This window comes from Cyprinodon tularosa, unplaced genomic scaffold (assembly GCF_016077235.1).
Source record: "Cyprinodon tularosa strain WSP-4 unplaced genomic scaffold, ASM1607723v1 ctg98, whole genome shotgun sequence".
Taxonomy (NCBI): Eukaryota; Metazoa; Chordata; class Actinopteri; order Cyprinodontiformes; family Cyprinodontidae; genus Cyprinodon; species Cyprinodon tularosa.
In genome coordinates, this window is record NW_024039762.1 from 1586699 (window position 1) to 1600434 (window position 13736).

Below are 13736 nucleotides of genomic sequence, written 5' to 3' on the forward strand. Positions count from 1 at the left end.
TATCCACAGTATTATGAAGCCATTGTCAGTCAATATTTTCTTACCCATGGTTACTGTGAGATCAGTAAGTAAGTATGTACAAGAAATCCTCTGAGGCTGACAACTGGCCTGATACAATGATATATTAGAGGATAATGAATCTGCGCCTTCAAAAAAAATTTTTCAAAAGTTTTTGCCATCTCCAGGTTACTACTATAAGTATTAGCAACTGCCACAGCAGTAAATGAATGAAATAAGGACTCAATGCAATTAACCCACAAGCCCAGCAGTCAGAAAAATTTGAGAGAACCAATACAAAATTAAAAAAAAAGTATATTGCAGTATATTGTTATATTTATTTTAATGAGAAGTACTTTAAAAGCCCATCCAGGCTGTGCTTTCTGTAGGCTTTGTAAGTGGTTTGCAGTCCTTTGTTAAGCCTTGTGGTTCCTCCAATTACCTGGGCCTATGGCTCCAAATTGTTCATATAAAATTAGAGAGAATGTGACTGTTTTGCAGCAATCAAGTTGTGGAAGTACTCTGCAGATTTACTTAACTTTGAAAAGTCGAAAGAATGTATTCACCAGCCTGCAGGGACAACTATTTAGGAGATTTTTCAAATATGGCAATAGTGGTGGCCTTAAAGCCTTTATGGCAAGCATGGTAGAGGGGCATCAGGTGTGTTTCTTTGGGTGTGATTTGCAAAGGATTTAGCAAATCAAAAATGATTTAGTGTGTGTGTGTGTGTGTGTGTGTGTGTGTGTGTGTGTGTGTGTGTGTGTGTGTGTGTGTGTGTGTGTGTGTGTGTGTGTGTGTGTGTGTGTGTATGTGTGTGTGTGTGTGTGTGTGTGTGTGTGTGTGTGTGTGTATATATATATATATTTATTTATTCTTTTTATATTAACTTTTAATACAATAGGATATTGGGCTAGGTCAGACTCTAGTGGCTAGCTGCCTGAATTGTCAACATCTAGTTCTCTGGTAGTTCCACGATACTAACAGCTAATGGCGCACACGTACGTGCAAGCTTAAATTCTATTTAGGACTAAGATTACCAGGATGGACACTTGGTTGACATTACCTTATTTTATTATGATCAAACTGTTTTTATTCTTTTCTGTGGAGGCATATAAAGTTACTGTTCATCTTTAAACACAAGTTTGAACCTAGACATTTTCTTACTCGCTCCTGTTGCGATAAATGTAAAAAACCAGGATATGTAGGATAAATGACCAGTGAGGTGTGTTTTCCCTTTGTTAATCTCATCGCAAAAGGATATTGCAGTTAAAATGATCTAATGCAGCCATTAAACTGAGCAGAAAAGGTACAGTAGGCTTTTGTGTCATTCTCGCTTCTTTTTAGGCTTTGTCAAATCTATCAAAAGCTCTTTCAGTGGAGTGGTCAGCATTGAACTAAGATTGATTTAAGTAAAGAAGGTTGATTTCCTGTGAGCTCTAAAATCAGCTTTTCACTGGTGATAACCGAACAGGTTACATCTATCTACTACAGGCAAGACATGAATAGTTTCAGATTATGTCACCTCAAACAAACCTAAACTTTCTTATTAATGCTACGTTCAGACCGCAAGCAGCAGAAGCAGCGAAATTGTAATTGCTGCTTCATTTTTGATGCTTGTACAAGTTTAGTTCTGATGTGCGGGTGAAGCCTCTTTGCTGTTCTAGCTGAAAAGTTGGTCTGATGCCTGTTTGGCGGAGCTACCCTATCCTTTCTTTGCCTGTAACAATTGCAGCCATATTTGCTGTTATAGGTGGGTAAAACGTAGTTTTGATATGTTTTTAAGTGAGAAAGTCGCTGCTGCTGCCTTCAAATATTATTTTGCTGTCAGAGCTGCTCAGACCCCCGTACACTGGTGGTGCGCTATCACCAGGAATCCCGTTCAAAAGCAGCCTCTGGCCCAGTCACCTGTTTGCGGCTTTCCGCTACTGTTTGTGGTGGCTGGAAGGCGTTTTTCACATACACAACCAAACTGCAGACACCAGAATAATAAAATCAAACATATTTTAGAGCAGGTTTTGACATTTTAAGGTAATTTAGGCATTAATAAACTGTTTCAGAGGAGTGATCATCGCGATTTGCATCAGCAGCGCTGTGTCTGTCTCCCTACCAGCTCCCAGATCAGCTTCTCTGATTGGTCGATTTGGCGCATGGAGCAGCAAAAGTTAGACTTTTCCAATTCCAGCAGTTTCTGCTTCTGAAGCGTGTCTGTTCAGGAGCTCATTATCAAAACTAAACTGTCAAACAAAACAATACAAAAGTAACAAACTTACAAAAAGTTGCTCATGAAACAGAAAACATAGAGTCATCAATACTAATAACTTTTCTAATGATTATCAAAACAGGTATATGAGGTTTTAGACATAACTTTTTTTCTGTGAAATTAATTAAATTATTTCAATTTAAATGAACATTTGTAGTAGAGTATTTAACTATATTTGAGAGATGCCGGTCTCTATTACTGGGGTGAGCAGATTTGGGTTTCTGAAAAGAAGGACTCTTGGGGGGCGCTGACTGGACCTGACCGAGTATTCGAACCGAGCCATCAGCTCCGTTGTCCAGGATACCGTCACCGGGTCGCCGGGGTTCCCGGACCAGCCCCAGAGCTGACGGCTCGGTTCTGCTGCACTGTAGTCGACCAAAATCCCGGAAATTTTGCTCATTTGACAGTTTTTACTACAAAAGCAACAACCATCACATCCCTTTGGTCATCTTTTATTCCTTTGGTTCAAATTCTATTACAGCTTTATGTGCCAAATAAATTGATGAATGTTGATAAATCATTTTATTTGTATTTTCACCATTTACATTATTATTGATAGATCCTCTTGTTCCTCAGAAACAAAGTTTAAAAAGTAGAGCTAGTTGGTCAGAAATGTTTGCACATACAGTAGGTGTCTGTTTATTTATTTTAATGTGAGCTGGTCTGAAAATGATGTCCAAACCTATAATGAGTGTTAATAAATCTTTATTTTTCTTCGTATATTAGCTACAAAGGTTGTGCTGCCTTTATGTTATGTGCACATAACATTACTTTAATGGAAGAATGAATGTAGCTCAACATTGATATGGATGTCCCGGGGGCAGCTGCCTGCCACACTATCAACAAACACTTATTGGAACATAACTCAAATATGTATATAGACACTTAAATAGAGCTTGAAGACAGGTAAACATGTCATGGCTTATCCCAGTGAGATCGCACACACGCAGCAGTTTGTCAGGACAGGTGAGATACAAATTGTGGGCTCCAGTTTTCAACCTTATTTTTAAACAGACTCAGCAGAGCAAAATACAAGACAATCTTGCACATTTGGCTTTAGCAGGTTTGCAAAGTTTTTTTCATAGTTCGTTAGGGCTTTACAGTGGAGGTTTTTTTTAACTTAAAAATGCCAATAAGCGAGCAAGGAACTAGTATATCAATATTACACTCTAACTTGTTTGACCTGAAACACACATACATGCACAGAAAAGCACAAATACACACCTCTCTCCCAGACAGTCCCATATGGGCTCATTAGGGGCCAGTCTATCACCACCTGTGCACCCAAAGGCCCAATGGACAGACTTTGACACAGACAGTGGTCAAGAGCTGTGCAGGGAATAAACACACAGGCAGACAGACGCGCTCAGGTGCACAGCGCTATTTGCACAGAGCACAAGGATGCACGTAGTGTGTATAGAAAGCTGTGAAAGGTACACACCTATTCTTGGTAGCAGTCAGGGACAGCTTGGAGACACTGTGTGCCCAAGCTTTTCACCTCAAACAGTATCCAGACCTAACCCACTGACTTTAGAACTCCCACTGTATGAACTGGGAGGTCCCTCTTAGGCTTATGTTTAATTTAGAATCAGCTAGAGGGACGGGCTTTAAAACTTAAGATTGTTTCATGAGAATTGGATGAGCCAAAAGTGGATGCAAACTGAATGCATTTACACTTTTTTAATGTTTTTTTAGATTAACTTAATATTTGTTTCCACAAAACTAGTATTAATATTAACCATATGAAATTAACAATATCAATAGCACCAAAAGCACTGCTATTGTTAATAACAACCCATATTTTAACGATTCCTCTGTGTTGTTTGTTCTCACATATTGTCATGTTTATAAAACAGAAATAGAAACGCAGAAGTAACTGATATGAAAACAAAATATCTCACAATTGATCCCTATTAATATTGCAAATTAGATTAAGGTGTAAAGTCATATCTATATTTGACCTCTGAGGTCTGGTTGTAATGATAAAAAAGATATTTTCATTCGTCATTACATAATATTTTTTTATGAATAGCCACATATACACAATATACATGTTCATGTGAGAAGTAGGAATAATATTTGTTTAATTTTTTTCACCCCCATATTATTGTGTCAGGAATCAGCAGAAATGTTCTACCATAGATTAATTTTGCCCCCGTAACTTCTCCATATTTCTTTGAGCAGATGCAAGAGTTACTCAATGAGTTCTAGGTCTGAAACTCAATGTAGCCTTTTCCTTTAATCAATTTTCTACATGGATTGAAACCATTGGACTGTAGCTCTGGTTGAATGTGTAGGGTTGTTCTCCAATTGCATTTTCTGAGAGGTTTCCTTTATATTTATTAATTGATTTATTTTTCTATCATCGCTGACTGCCTTCCTTGTCCTTGCCTTAGCATAATGCTTCCAACACCAACTGTTTCTACTGAAACTGTAGTTTACAGAAAATACTTGAGTGATACTGTAGCTTTGTTTGCAGTCTTCACATCTACAGTAGAAGTCCAAAGAAGCTGTTCACAACAAGAAACAAGCAAAGATCACCTTCAGCACTAGTTTATTTTGGCTAAAATAGTCCCTATGAATCATCAGTTTTCATCTGATGATGTCTCAATAGTTACTTAGTCTATACCTGAGTGGAAGCACTGTTGCTGACCCTTCAGGATTTCTTGATCTGGGCAAAACACTGATGACTTCATATGATCTGAAAAAAAGCTGTTGCCAGCATCAAAAGAAATTCCTGGAATGCCTTTAGGTATTCAGTATTTTCAGTAACCTACAGTGTTTTATGTTTGGGTTTTTGTAGCTTCCGCTGTATTTCTTACAGTATTGAGAGCTACAACGCCTCATTATTAGATTGCTTTCATCAGAATACATGCTGATCATTGATTTTAAAAGCTTTCATGTTGACGTGCATTCAGTTCAGTCTGCATGCCTTATTTTTTGGACTCGATAAAATACTTATTCAGAGAAAGGGGGTGTCAAAACGATGAGTGGGTAGTAACTAGTTACATTTACTCAGTTACATTTACTTCAGACAAACAATGTAATTTAGTAGTACTTTAACATGAGTAAGAATATGATAAAGAATCACTGCAGATGGTTACTCCATCCATTGTGAGTAACCTCACTTAATGAAAACAGTCTTGTTTTACTGTAAACAAATATTCACCACCCAGTGACACACTTTTTTTTATTTGTTGTACTCAAAGCTTATTGGTTAAATGTTATTTTCAATCTCCTGGAACTGATGTGTCATTTGGAGGTTGAGTGGAAATACAAAAAACAGTATACTCTAGTTTGACATATTCTACATATAGTAAGTATTGAGGTTGTAAGTTTTATAACTCAAAAAAAATATATTTTAAAGTTTTCATTCCATCTAAAATGTTATTGTGTAATTACTGTATGTTATATGTTTATTTCTGTCTTATTTTTTGACACACCAGAATTGTAATATTATTTAGTACTTTGTTAAATTTTGCATCATTTTGTAAAATATTAAATCAATTGTTATGATCGCGGGTAGTAAGTTGATCAGTTACTCAGTACTTGAGTAGCCTTTATACTAAATACTTATTTACTCTTACTTTTTAACTTGAGCTTTATGTAAGTGAAAGATATAAAACTCATTTGGGTATCTGTTGTCCTATTACTCATTTTCAAGCCACTGGTAATACAAAGGTGTCCACCGTAGTGCTTGGAATCTCTTTTATTGGAAACGACCAGTCAAAATAAAATGACCCTTCAACCAAGTATCTCACAGAAGGAGCACAGAGCTCCATGTTGTTAATGACCTGCCAAAGTCATGCTCTACTTTGAGCTGTTTCTTTGTGCTTCTACTCTTCTCAGGGGGCATAACATTCATACTTCATCACAGTAGGTCAGAGCCACATGGCTCCCCTTTGTATTATAAAGGGCTCTACCATCATGTCCCTGCCAGGGTACAAATCTTAAGAGTTCCCATATATATGCAGAAATGTGTTCCCTTGCACACAAGTAATACAATAATAAGTTGACCTTTATGCTGGATCAGTTACTTATGTCCTGGGATATTTCATCATGGTGCAGCAGGGTGAAAGATCTCCCATTTCAAACTTTTTTGCTGGTTTTCTCCTTGCAAACCAGTCATTGTGAGTTTGCGTTGACCCTTCTTCACCAATCAGACATACTCATGGGAAGCAGACATCAGAAAGAGTCCAGGCAGCTATGCACCAAAGTAACTCTTTGCAAAAAGAAGAACACATTTATAGCAGAACTAATGGCACACACTAAAAATCTCCTGGCCATCTTTCATATAAGTGTATCAAGGTGAAAAAGACATTTTCTATTGAACTAGTTGCTTTTTGTATAGGACTTTGTGTTTTACTTCCTTCTTTTTACTCTATGTCTCTTTTCTTTGCAACTATATAATCAATTAAGTATAAATCAATTTCATTTTATCGTACTTAAAAACATAGGTTACAACCCCAAAATTGGGATATTTTGGTTGGAATCTAGAAAAGTGAAAGGAAGCTATGGATTTTAAATTGTTTTTAGACATCATAGGTCTGTATTTACCGACAGAGTGTCTGTGCTAAGTCAAATTGGACAGAGCATAATGGAAATCTGTATTCAGGTCTAACCACAGATCCTTAATGGGTTTAAAGCTCTGGGCTTAGGGTCATACTAACATCAAATTCATCTTCTCCTTCTGGTGGGTATCTCCAACAGTCTAAGTGGGAAAGACAGGATACACCCTGGACATCGCAGAGCAACACAGAGCCATACAACATCAAGCACATAAACTGAGCTGGGAACCGACCCCAAAACCTTCTTGCTGCAAAGACAGAAGTTTGCAGAGGTATGTTTAGGGCTGTCTTCCTTTTGCATTGTAAATCTGAGCCTTAGTCTCAAGATATTTGCAACCTCTAACGTTTTCATTCATGGTTTCCATTTATTTTGCTCTATCCATCTTCACATCAACTCTGAGAATATTTCTTATCCCATGTGAAGAAAAGCCTTCTAACAGCATGATACTGTTACCACTATCTGTCACCATAAAGGTGGTTGGTTCAGGCTGATGTGCAGGGTTAGGTTGCATTCCCACAGGGAACAGCTTGTGCATCAGCTCCTGTAAAGCTTAAGCCAACATCAAGAGAGATGTTTTAAACACACACAAAGTTCTATGGACAAAATAAAATAAAAATGTTTAACTAAAACTGAAAATTACAAAAGTTAAACTTAAAGGTGTAGTGTAGGATTTTCGCAAATGAAAAAAAAAAAAAAAAAACCATGAACATGCACATGCACAGCCCTGTACCTCCTCCCAGGAGGGAACACCTATGAAACACGTGCGTGCAAGAGCATGCACAATTCCATTTATCCTCCTACACACTCTTTTCAAAATTTGCTGTTTGCATAGCTCATACAAGCTTACTTTGTCTGAACGTCCGCCCTAACTCCCTCAATCACGATATAGAGCGGGGACTATATAGTGGACTTTATGGTGAACTAAGTGAACTTACCATTAAGACAAATGATCAAAACTTTTTCTGTGATTCGTTGGTCCTCCTCCACCGCTCGGTGCCTGCGCCATCTTTGTTATTAGTCTCTGCTGTTGGATCGCAACAGCCTATGGCGACAGCAGGCCGCTGTGACAGCAAATCCTGTAATGTTTTGCGAGGAGAGCTCTGTCCAAAGCATTCTGGGATATATCTGGCCTCTTCTGAGGCCTTTCTTTTCTTCTCATACACTTCATAGACCCTTTTTCTCTTATGATCCACAGCATCTGATGGGCAAACTGGAACAGCTAGGCTTTAATACACCCCTCTGCAATTTGCTGCTAGACTTCCTCACAGACAGACCTCAGTCAGTCTGGATCAGACAGAACAACTCTGATGTCATCATCCTAAGCACAGGCTGCCCTCAGGGCTGCGCCCCCTGAGCCCCCTGCTGTTCATGCTGATGACAAATGACTGCTTTCCCAGGTTCTCTGCTGAGGCCCACCACCACGGTGGTGGGCTGTCTGTGTGGTGTGGAGGCTGCAGCACCTCAGACTGGAAGAAAGTGAGGAGAGTGATGAGAATTGCAGAGAAGATCATCAGGGCTCCTCTTCCCTCCATAAAAGACATTTCATCCCAGCGCTGTGTGTCCCGAGCCGGTAGCATCATAAATGACCCCTCACACCCCCACCATGGACTGCCTTCTAGGTAGAGGCTTCGAAGCATCTAATGCAGGTCCAGCAGATTCCAAAACCGATTCCTCCCCACTGCCATTAGACTGCTGAATGTTTTTACAACAATTAGGAGGACCACTTATTTTGATGATCCACCCAGAAAAAGAAAATCTTCTTCTACTTTTTTTAGTTTTGTTTGTAGCATTTCGAAATAGGCTACTTATCTGAGGTGCACCACAAGATTACTTGTATTTTCTAGTGTAGGGATGTTATCGGTGTTAACATGCTGCATTAACGCCAGACTCTTATCAGGTGACAAACAAAAATTCGGTGTTATTCTATTGTCAACGTTGGTTTGAAAGCTGGGTCTATAGCTATGACGTAGTACGTATGTATATCCGGGGGCGAGAATGAATCAGTCTTGTGTGTAGGCCTACTGTCAACATGTCTAACGTGACATGCTAACATGGATGCAGCTATAAAGCCACGGGTTTTCTTAAGAAAAAACTTTTTTTAAGAACGGCCATCAGCATGGTTGAAGATGGTGGAATCAAGCTTGTTCTCCAGGCGGCCAAAGGTAACCCACGTTACAAACTACCTGCGAGAAGAACTATCATGAGGGGAAAACATGGCCAGCACGCCGCAAAGAAAGCCTTAAAATATGAGAAGTTGGTCGAGGCAACATGTTTAGCACTAACCGGGGATCACTTGACATCTGTCAATAATAAACTACATTGGCGTCGCTGTACACTGCATCAATGCCAGCTGGACTCCTTCGCTTTTGGTAGGTGATGTTATGTATTTTTAAATTTCATTTTACCACGACACCATGAATGATTAAAAAGTAACTTTCTATGGTATACTTAAGCCTGTTTCATTTCCAGAGCTAGAGTTTCGTATGATACATTTTTAAAAACCGCAGGAACTTTACATCACAAGAGACATTCTAAACACAGATTTTAGTATTATCCTAAAACGCTGTTGCCCCAAAGTTGGTCTGCCTGAGTGAGTGGAGGAAAAAGGAGAAAAAGAGCTTGGACTGACTGACACAAACCACTGACTGTAAACAATTCATCATGAGCAAAATTTAAGTTTATCTGAATAAACAATTATTAAACACAAATAAATCTTAATGAATATTATTTATTTTCATCACCAGTTATCATAGTAGAAAAGCTTTCTTAAGCAGTTTGTGATGCATTTTGGAAACCGGAGATGAGCCTCTGGTCTAAGGCGCTACCTGGCTTGAGAAACCTGTTTAAAGACTTATTTTACTTATTATTTAGGTAGCACACACTTTTGATCCTTATCTTATTTAATTCTTACCCCTATCTTTTTTTATTCTTATCCTCATCTGATTTCATTCTTATATCTTATTTGTACTAACAATCCTTTTCTTCTCTCTTCTGTCAATGGTCTCACTGCAAGAAAAAAAAAATTCACACAAGAGATTAATAGAATAATTCTGATTCATGAAGCCCTTTGGAAGAATTCAAATGACCCATTTTAATCTAGAATAATCTAGATTAATTCCAACATTACAGTGAAATCTTTACAGTGAAGATTAATCTAGGTTTAAAAAATGTATCTATGCCCACCACCATTTTTATTATTATTTCTTAATCATTATTATTACCTCCATGTTCATGGCTTTGAATCTCATCTTTCTCTTACGGTTACGCTAAATCCCCCAGTTGAACATGAAATTTGCTCATTTTAATGTGAGAAACCCAAACCAGTTTGCATGTTCAACATTTAAGCAATCTTTGTAAATCATAGCAGCAAATCCACTTTCTGCACATGAAAAATAAACCTGCATGTACAGTATCATTTTACTTTTAAATTACAGCAAAACCTTTGGCCAATGCTGTTCTGCTCCGTTTTCACACAAAAGTTTTTTTGGACCCGCTTTGAAGATCAGCTTTGCACATACTTACAAGTTTGCACTTGTTTTTAATACTTGCAACCCTTTTGAAGATCGGGCCTATATACTTATAAGAGCTTTATGAGTTATTTTCTATTGCATGTTGTTGAATTTTTCCATTTTCTTTAACTGCTCTGAGAAGTGCCCTCAATGCTGAGTGAATTACAAGGAAGGAAGTTGATGGAAAAGAGGCGAATACGTTTCAAAGCCTGTCATGGTAAAGACATTTTCTGTATAGCTTAGTCTTTATATCTACCCATTATTAGTAAGTAGAAGTAAGTCAAAAGATCAGGACAAGAGCAAATCAAAGAAATTTGTATTTCAATACCCATTTAATATCAATTTCAATTTTTCCTTAGATAACTTTGTATCTTATTCATCTTATTCTCACATTTTCACCTGCAGTATATTTACCTAAAGAAAAGAACCTTGGGTTGTTTTAACATGAATCCATGTTCAAATCCTCACCTAACACCCTTAACTTTTCATCCCTTTACAAAAGATTCAAAGTTATACATTTTTTGTGACAGATGCTTTGAATTCAGCACATTGTTATGTTTGTTTTGCATCACTACCTCATCACCCTTGACACCAAATTGTTGCCATCCTTGAATTCTTAATATTCGTCAAGGGTAATGGTTACAGAGCACCAATTATAACAAGATAGAGATTGTCAATATCTATCTTTTGTTACCGCATTTCTGCTTCTCAGTCACTCAGTGTGTTTATTTAGCACGGTTAAATGTCATTAACTGCTTGTAGAGCACAGAATTAGACATTCTGCTTGTTGACAAGAGCTTAAATGGAAGTTCAATGTCAAGGATGGACCAGTGAAAGAGTAAAAATTCAGGCATAATAGCATTTGTCATATTTACTTTCACAAATATCTATTTAAAAATATACAAGTGGATCATTTTTTAGTTGTCCAACCATTACAATATTGTGACAGAATATTCATCTGTTATTAAAATATATATTGATGTGACATTTTAGATAGAATATTTGCTACAAACAACAAATAGTGCTAAAGCATACAAAAAAATCATAGAAAAAGATGCCGCACCCAGTCTTCCAACTGCAATCTGGAAGGCTTTACACACCCTCATTTGCAGCTTAACAGCTCCTAATTGCACATTTTATCAAGGTGCTTGTGTGCTCCCATTTCTATGTACATGTGTGTAATGTCCTGGTGTAAGTGGCGGTGATCTAGTCATTAGCATCCTGCCTGTGCATACACACATATACAAAACACACACAAGCCAATACTGAATCCAAAGCATACACCCATGAACCTCTAGCCAAACCCCAACTGTTCACTGCAGCATGCACCCCTTATCCATCCTCGAGCGAACACACTCATTGTTACTTCTATTTACATGCATTTGGCAAGTGCACACACACAGCTTCCCATTCAATTTCACACATGTCAGGGAAGACTCCCAACCAGGCAGTCATATTAAACCAGCTCATTATTTATGCAAGGGAAGAAATTGCCATTCCCAGATTTGCCTCATAAAATGTTAATACATTCATCTGAAGACTGTAGTCTTTTAATCTTGCACAGCAGAAAAACACTTATCTGCCACTGCAGCGCCATGTAGTACAGTACCTCATTCTCTCCTTAGACTCGTTACCTCTCAGCATGTCTGTGTTCTGCATTCTCCATCACAGCCCCCATCTCCCCAGATAGAGACTTTCAGAGATCACATGAAGCAGTTCAGGATGTAGATTTTCATTGTCTGCTACTTTTTGTCTGTCAAACATGGTTGGGGATTTGCTTATCAGGTTTTAAGAGACAATAGTAGCACACTTTAAATTGGCTGAGGTGTATATGTTAAAAACCAAAGTGTGTCACAAAGGGTTAGACAAAAAATATATGGCTTTGTTTTGATAGAAAAAGGTAAAAGGAGATGCACTGTATCATTTTAAAAATGGTTGCTTTGGAATCAAAATAGAAAAAGTGAAAATGTACAATATTTGTGTTTTTCAACCTGCTGCTTATCATTGACAATAAAAGGATAATAGTGCAGAGGAAATAAAATTTAAATAAAATTATGTTCAAGGTAAGCAGGTTGTTGAAACATATTGTATGGGACCACAATAATTGGTGTCGTAACTTTTCCTTAACCCTTTTCCATGCCTTAAAAATGCTTGTCCTCTATAGTTCATGCTCAGAATTGTTTTACTTTTGCTTGTCAATCTTGTTTGGACACATTGTAGCCAAAAATGTACAACCAAAGATAAAATCAAAGGATTATCTCTGCGTCCTGTTGTGCCTACCCTTGTTTTTAGGTCTATTGCCTTATGACCAGAGTCCATCTGTGATTGTTAAAATATTGTTAAAATAAAGCACAGAATGATCGTAAAACTGAATATTTATCCGGCTATATGTGTTTATTTAAATGAAAACAAAGTTGATTTGAAAATGGGTGTTGTGAAGGCCTTATAGTATCATTACAGAGATTGGATTGTGGATCCAGACCCAAATCTTCCTATTTATATTTTAAAGAAAATCACAAAGCTGCAGTAAATAACAATCTAAAAAACGGTTACTTTGAAATCAACACTACATGCCAAATGGACTGTTGTTGTGAACCCCAAACTTATTGTTTTGTTGGAAAATAAAAACTTTCCTACAATGACAAAGTGGATTTTTTTATACTACATTTGCTTGGTGATTTTCCAGGTAAAATTTCATGTAACTTCCTGATGAGGAAATTTTTGTGTTTAAATTGCATTAAAGCTATGTCCCCATAATGCTTTATAGCGACTTTAACATAGTTCAGTTCAACATTTACAGGGAAATCCCAGTTTCGTTAAAAAGAGAGACCTTCAGCTGCTTATATTTACTGATAACACAGGAAAAAATGAATGTGAGATGAATCCCTATGTACATCACAGTGGCAGTGACACTCAGAACGAGCAGAAACATCGACCTGAATGCTGCCAGGATTTCTGTTTGTTTTTTCAGGTTTTGTCACAACTGGCTGTTCATCATTTCAGAAAAAAAACCAAATAGGCTTGGTTCTTTAAACTCCCTGTTGAAATTGCTGCTCTGTTAAGTCCCAAAGCTACTGCTTTCAGAACCCATGTCTCCCATCTTCCACCTATTGGATAAAAAACTACACACATTTTGGTCTTATGAGCTCCTGTTTGACCTAGAAACTTTTCTATCTCTACTTTTGTGTCAGGTAATCATAATGAATCATGGCAAGGAAAATATGGTGGCCTTAATCATTGATAGGAAAGAACAACTTTCAAACAATAAAGTTGCATAAATTATGAAAAAAAAATGAATGACACTAAACAAAATATAATTTCCCATTATTTAGGAGTATAAATGCTGTGGATGTTTATTTGCTAACTCAGCTAAGTAATGCAAAAAGGAATACGGTCTAGTT